The sequence below is a fragment of the Chrysochloris asiatica genome, unplaced genomic scaffold (assembly GCF_000296735.1).
Source record: "Chrysochloris asiatica unplaced genomic scaffold, ChrAsi1.0 scaffold00091, whole genome shotgun sequence".
NCBI classification, from domain to species: Eukaryota; Metazoa; Chordata; class Mammalia; order Afrosoricida; family Chrysochloridae; genus Chrysochloris; species Chrysochloris asiatica.
The window spans coordinates 7,545,699-7,553,917 of record NW_006408609.1 but is presented as its reverse complement, the minus strand read 5'-3'; the positions used below and the strand labels follow the sequence as shown (position 1 = coordinate 7,553,917).

General features: G+C 36.9%; 1 pseudogene; it reads right to left on the bottom strand.

Moving 5' to 3' along the window:
- LOC102840333 overlaps positions 1 to 8,219 on the bottom strand; it is a 134,898-nt pseudogene that overhangs the window by 61,371 nt on the left and 65,308 nt on the right.

Below are 8,219 nucleotides of genomic sequence, written 5' to 3'. Positions count from 1 at the left end.
AAAATATGTATAGATTATTTTTACATAATGTATTTTAAATTCTAAAAAAAGTGCAATTTATTAGTCCATGAACCTTTGAGCCTGATATTATCCTAATACTCACCTGTTGTTTTGTTCCTGAAATTGGTCTTTCAGTGTAGTTCCGGAGGTGATTACATTGGCTTCCTTTAAAGCATGAGCTAGAAAGTAAGATCATGAGTACTTTTATATGCACGTAAATAGTATGGTGGAAGATTATTCAAGTTGGGGAGATTTTTGTGTTCTGGATCCACATGTATACTGGGAGTCCTTTCTGTTCACTATTTCACCTTCAACCTTAATGCTGTGAGATGTCTTAAAAACTGAGTTTCATAATGAAAAGTATACTGAAAAATTATTTCAATATCAAAAAGGGGCACTACATTTTTTTTTTTTACCTTTCATGGAAGGCTTAGTTATTTGGCCATGAAAAATCTGACTTTAGCCTTTAAAAATATAGTAAATATAATTTCACCAAATCTTGTAGACAAATCTGATTATTGCAAAAGTTAATTTTAAGGAAAACAAACAACAGTAAATTCCCCCAAATCTCTACCATCCTTTTCCTAATGAGTCAGGAAGTAATACCAGTGCAATAATCCTTCCAATTCTCAAAATTTCAAAACTCCCCCTATAAGGAAGATACTGTTGTGAAGTGCCATCAAGTTGGTTCCAACTCATAGTGACCTTGTGTAGGGTTTCTAGGCAGCTGGCAGGTTTGAATCACTTGTGGTTAGCAGTCCAGTGCTTATACAGTACCACATTACGAAGTTATCCTTATTTTATACATAAGAAAAATGAGGCACAGAGAGGTTAGACAATTCACACCTAAAAGTACTACAGACTGAGATTCAAGTTTAGCATTGTTATAAATGCTACAATATTTTGACAGCAAACATTTCAAAGCTAGGCATACTTTTGTGGTTCACTAAGAGTGATATTTAAACTCTTTGAATTTAACAATTCTCATATCTGGAAAAGGAGCTCTAGTAGCATAACGGTTACAAATTGGGCTGCTAACCTCAAATTCAGCTGTTCAAAATAGCCATTCCATGGGGAAAGATGAGGCTTTCTGCTCCCATAAAGACTGACAGCCTCAGAAAGCCTGTGCAGGGTGGCTATGCATTGGAACCGACTCCACAGCATTCTAGCACCATCACCACCAACACCACCATCAAAGGTGTTCTGGAAAAGTACAAGGCATGCACCATGATGATTCTCTACATGAAAAACCATTCATAGGTAAAATATAAGATGATGCCAAATCCACTTTCATAACAGGGTTAGGACTGATCTTCGTGAAATACAAAGGCTGGATTTCCAACATCCCTGTGTTCTAAACCTTAGAGCAGGGTCATATCACTTTATATACATAAATAACCTCTGATTTCAATTGAAAATATAGGAGTATAATACAAGAGTGAATAAAACAGTTCTCAATAAGTTTAGCCAAACGTCTCTCCCTTTTGATTTTTCACAGATTCTTTTCCTTTATCAACATGACATATTACCCATCAGATCTTTAAATTATTTGTTTCACAAATATTTGCTCCTTAGTTTTTAATTTAAAAATAAGTAGAATGTTTAGAAAAATTACATTATAGACTTGGAAATCATCTAGTTTCTAATTTAGCAGACAAATAATCAGTTCCTTGGTCAGTTAAATTTTTCTTAAAAATCATAAATGACATTGACAGCAAATGATTCCAAATCAAACTGATGTGTTCCAGTTTATTTGTGTCTGTGTGCCAATGATTCTCATAGAAATGATGGTGCCTAGGTCCTGAATAAGGAGCTCTGGTAGCATAGTGATCACGAGTCGGGTTGCTAACCTCAAGGTCAGCTGTTCGAAACTACCAGCCATTCTGCGGGAGAAAGATGAGGTTTTCTGGTCCCATAAAGATTTACAGCCTCGTAAACCCTTTACAGGGTCTCTATGAGTTGAAACCGACTGCATGGCATATAACCATCAACCACTTAGCCCTGATTAAAGCAAGATAAATTAAAAATTCATAGTAAGCAATCTGTTATTGACATATCAAAATAGGTATGTATACATACTGTTTGTTTATCTTTCCACATGTCCTTACCTCTTTCTTGTTCACTGAAGACCTGAAGTAGATTAGTAAAATTTTTAGTTTTAGACAGCAAGTCCTGGTATGTTCCCATTTGAGCTAGTCTGCCACTTTCCATGACAACAATAAGATCCATCTGTGGCAGAAGTGTGAGGTTGTGTGTCACTAAAACGCGAGTCTGAAAAACAGAGACTTAGTCCTTAGGTTACAGAAAACATCATACATGATTTAGGCTAAAGAAAACCACTCTTTAATATTTTTTTTGTCTTTACTATTTCAGAATGTAATTCTCAGTATAAAGAATCTATATTTTTCATAATAAATGGTGATCTGCTGTTAGATGAAAAAATACTTTGCAAATTTGGTTTTAACATTTTGTTTTAGATATTCTTCATTCATTTGAATTGAATCAATTTCATAACAAAGATATATCTCTTATTCTTGCACACGTTTAAAAATGTACTGTTGTTGTTGTTCAGTGCTGTCGAATGGGTACAGACTTATAGCGACCCTATGCACAACAGACGAAACATTGCCTGGTCCTGTGCCAATGTCAGAATCATTGCTTCACTCTAGCCCATTGCTACTGCCAGTGTGTCAATCCATCTCATTGGTGGTCTTCCCATCTTTTACGATCCTCCACTCTGCAAAGCATGGTGTCCTGCTCCAAAGACTGGTTCCTCATGACAACATGTCTGAAATATGAGAGACGAAGTCTGGCCATCTTGGCTTCTAAGGAGCATTCTGGTTGTACTTTTTCCAACATTGATTTGTTTCTTCTTTTTGCGGTCCCTGGTACTTTTAATATTCTCCTCCAATATTCTTGCTCAAATGCATTCATTCTTCTACAGTCTTCTTTATTCACTGTACAACTTTCACATGAATATGAGATTATTGAAAATACCATGGTTTTGGTCAGGTGCACCTTAGTCCTCAAACTGACATGTACTATGATGGCAGTGGTGATGTTCATGGAGATGGTTCCAACTCATAGCGACCCTGCATAAGGTTTTTGAGGCTGTAAATCTTTACTGGAGCAGGAAGCCTCATCTTTCTCCGGGGGAACATCTGGTAGTTTCAAACTTCTGACCTTGAGGTTAGCAACCTGACTCATAACCTCTATGCTACCAGCTGCTCCATGGGAGAAAGACAAGGCTATCTACTCTACTAAAGATTTACAGTCTCTGAAACCCTAAACAACGTCTTTATGAGTCAGAACTGACTCGGTGACATGCAGAAGCATAGTATTAAAGAGTGTCCAATTTAGTTTTGCTTTAAGTTATTTTTCATATTTTTTGATATGTGTATTTACACTTAAATAAGACTTTTTATATTGGATTCCTTTTGACCAGATATTTCTGTTTAAATGAATTTTTCTTCTAGAATGTTGTATATTAGCAACTCTATACATATATATTATGGAGGAGACAGTACAATATTTTTGTTGGACAAACTTGGTTTAAAATCTTTACTTAGTTGAGCAGCCCTTATAAAGTCACTTTGAGCCTGGGTTTCTTATATAAAATATGAATAGTGATAATACTTATCTCAGAGATTTGTTATGACACTAATTTAAATATGAAGTGTCAAACATGGATGCACTTGAAAAATAATAACTCCTTTCTCTTTGGTCTCTTCAAAATTAGTTGAAATATTATTATTGTTATTATATTTGTTAATAGTGATTTAAACAAATACATCAATAATCGTATTTCACAGAATTACTATGTACTACAAAACCATTTTATTTTAAAATTCTACAAAACTCAAAAAACTACTTACTTTGAAACATTTAATCCCTTAAGAATATTCTAACAGTTATGAGGTAGCAATCAATTAAATTGTCCCTAGACTAAACTAGTAAGTACAACTTAAAAAATGGTTCACTATAGTTTGTCTATAAAAGAACAATATAAACCATTTTTCATGAAACACTCTGTCTGCTTAAAAACAAAAATAACTGGATTTTAGTCACTGTGTTATGTAGATGTTATTTTGATGACTAAGATGTGCCTGACCTAAGGCCCAGTCTTTTCAATCATCTCATATTTATGTAAAAGTTGGAAGAAGAATTGAATCATTTGAATTGTGGTTTTGGCAAAGAATAATGAACATTCTACAGACTGCCAGAAGAATGAACAAATCAGTCTTATAAGGAACACAATCAAGAATTAAAGGCAATGAAAGTAAATATTGTTATATACACAGTAAAGCAATAAAGGTGATCTATGAGTATACATCACGAGCTGCTTCTTGGAAACCCTATACTGGGTCACTATGGGTCAGAGTCGACTCAACAGCACTTAACAACAATAACAAAGTATGCATGGATAGGCATGCAGGCTGAATGGGTGTGAGAGGGAGAGTGGAAATATATATATATAGGCTTGACCTCTTCAATTCTTCCAATAAATATGCCTTTGAGTTGTGGTGTTGGAGGAGAATGCTGAAAGTGCCATGGATTCCCAAAAGAACTAATAGATCTGTTTTGGAAGAAGTGTAGCCAGAGTGCTCCTTGGAGGCCAAGATGGCTAAGCTTCGTCTCTCATACTTTGGACACATTGTCCGAAGGGAACAGTCGCTGGAGAAGGAGGTCATGCTGGGTAAGGTGGAGGGTCAGAGAAAAAGAGGAAGACCCCCAATGAGATGGATCGGCCAGGTGTCATCATTGATGGCGTCAAGTGTGGCAGTGTTAGTGAGGTTGGCCCAGGATCGGACATTGTTTCGCTCTGCTGTGCATGGGGTCACTATGAGTCAATTCTGACTCGATGGCACCTGATAACAACAACAACATAGGCTTGACAGAAGATAATTGTACATGGGTATTTACCTTTTGCTGCAAATATATCCATGAATACGGAAGAGCAAACAGGTAGTAAAATTATGAAAATGTCTTAGACGTAACCAAACATCTTGAGGGAATAAGTCCCTGGGCTTGGAAGCTCAGGAACACAGTCTCAGGGGACACCAAGGTCAAGTGGCACAACATAGTCCACAAAGATGATGTCCAACATCTTTTTGGTAGTCTTAAAAGCTCATGAGTGGTCATATAAGGTGTAATTATTGGTCTCACCCTATCCAAAGGAAAGCAGAGTGATGAAAATAGAAGACACTTGGAAACAATTAGTCCAGTGGACTAATGGGCCAGGTGAATCAGTCTCCATATCCCTGAGATTATCAAAACTAGAGGGTTCCTTGCTACCACTACTAACTGTTTTGACAGGGATTATATTTAGAAGGTCCTGGAAAGAATGGTAGAAAAATGTAGAGCAAACTAAAAATCAAAAAGACCACAGATTACTGGTTGGATAAAGACTGGTGAAACCTTTAGTCCCCTTTCATGTCTGGAACTGAACTCATCCCCCTGGTTCAATTTTCAGTCAAATAATAGATAGGTCTATTAGGTGAACAAAAACACGAGTGAGGTATGAACACCTTAGAATAATTAACCATTTGAGATTAAAATGGTATCATTTACCCATGGGCAAAGTTTAGTGGGTTAGATAAGGAAGAAAGGAAAGAGGAAGCAAAGGGAGCATGTGAGATAAGTGAGGCTACATCGAGAGGATTGCAAACAATGAGATAATACCAAAATGCATATGAATTGTTGACTATAAAACTGAGGATCTGCTCTGAAAACCTTCACTCAATTTATAATAAAAAGTTTTATAACAATGATGGCGGGACTTTGGTTCATTTACTTTGGACATGTCATCAGGATAGACTGATTACTAGACTAGAGCACATTTGGTAAAGGATCAGCAGAACCCTCAGTGAGACTAATTGACAAAATAGCTTCAGAAATGACATCATATCTAACAAAACTCATGGAGATGGCACAGGACTGGGCAACATTGGTTTTTGTTAAACATGGCACTGTGGATAATGCACTGGACTGCAAGATTGGTTTAACAGCAAGGTCAGTGGTTCAAGCTCACCAGCTGCTCCTCAGAAATCCTATATGGGATTGCTATGAGTCGGAACAGACTCGATGACATTTAACAATAACAAACAACATACATAAGGTTGCCAAGAGTTGGAGCTAATTCTATGGCAATTCATAAAAGCTATGCAGATTACTCCTGCCCCCAAAATTGTAAGTGATAATACCATGATTACCTTGTTTTTCAAAAGGCCTGAGGGTCCTATCACTTTTTCAAAAAGCTGTTTGCCGACATGGACATCAACGGCAGATAAAGGATCATCCAGGAGGTAAAGGTCAGCTCTACTATAGACAGCTCTGGCCAGGCTTATTCGATGTTTCTGCCCTCCACTTATATTCACACCCTGTAAACGAAGCACGAAAGAAAGCCAAGATCAGAGAGGAAAAATGTTTAAACCAAAGCACATACTGCTACATCTAAATATCCTATTGTATTTTTGGTAGTAGATATAGTACACGTGTATAATATGGGCACATAACAACCCAACATTAATACTCAAGCCTTACCTTATGCAGTATTTCCAAAGACCCTGTTTCCCAGCACTACTAATTTATATAAATTAACAGATAGATCTACTTCCTCTTAATCTCAAATGGAGATGCCAACAATTAAAGAGAAAAAGATTCCCAGTTTGAAAATAGTGCCTGTGGAATATTAAACAAAACTTTTGGCTGCCAACAATACACTGACATTAGTAGATTATTTTTAAATTGACACATAGGAAATTGAGAATAATAGCTAAATTACCAAAGCAGTAATCAACATGTCCTATTTTCTTCTATAGAAAGATTAGTACAAGTCTTGTTGGCAAAAGTTCAGTTCTAAGAAGTAAGAATATGGAATATACATTAGGCCATGTGAGAATTAAAGTTGACATGTACAGCCATATATGGAGAATTATGAGGCCAGGAACAATTCATTTGATTTATTGTCTATTTAATGTTTACAGATCTGTTTTAAAAGCTTTCCGTGTAGCAGAGAACTTAGCTAATGACCTATAATTATAAAATGCCATATGTCTTTGTATTTCTATCTTTTCCTACTCAACTAATATCTCCTGAGTATGACCGTATGCTGGGTACTATACTATGAGTCAGAACCGACTTGACAGCATCTAAAACAACAACAATGCTAGCACTACAGTCTTGGTGTGGCACTACAGGATAAGTCCTAGACCGCAAGGTCAGTTTGAATTGCAAGGTCAGCAGTTCAAACAAGACAATTGCTTCGTGGAAACCCTACACAGGGTCACTATGAATTGGCACTGACTCAAGGCAGTCACTTGACAATGACAACAATGATGCTAGCACATGGGGTCCAGGTGTGGTGCTGTAGTAGAAGCACGGGACTGCTGATTACAAGGTCTACAATTCAAACCTACAATTCACGCCAAGGAGGCTACATACAGGGTCACTATGAGTCAGAATCGACTTGATAGCACGTAACAATGCTAGCATGGGGGGTTCAAAGGTAAATGAAACAGAGTATCCATCTGCCATAATGAGGTCACAGTTCAGCAAGAGAGACAAGTATGAAAACATATATACATAACACAAAATGATACATATAAAATATGTATAATACAATGTGGGTATATATATATGTGGATATATATATGTGGGTATATATATATGTGTGTGTGTATATATATATATGTTGTTGTTATGTGCCGTCGAGTCGGTTCCGACCCATAGCGACCCTGTACAGGGTTTCCGAGGCTATAAATGTTTACTGGAGCAGAACGCCTTCCATGAAGTGGCTGGTAGACTCAAACTGCCAGCCTTTTGGTCAGCAGTAGAGCATTTAGCACTTAATTTGCACCATCCAGTGATACCCACACACACATGAAAGGTATCAGTCAGCACTTAGAAAGTATAGAGGAAATAATGGATAGTATGTCATGAAAAACATAATATAGATTTGAAAGACTAGCAGGTTTACCAAGAAAATGGGGTAAACTAGCCATGGCCCTCCTTTAGAAATGTTTCCCTTATGTGATTCTATAACAATATTTCTCTTGGTTTTTATCTTCATTTGCTGTGTCACTGAAATTTATGGAAGGTTGTTGTTGTTGTTGTTAAGTTCCATCGAGTCGGTTCTAACCCATAGCGACCCTGTATAGGGTTTCCAAGGAACAACTGGTGAGCTTGAACTGCCAACCTTGCAGTTCAAATGGCTTTGC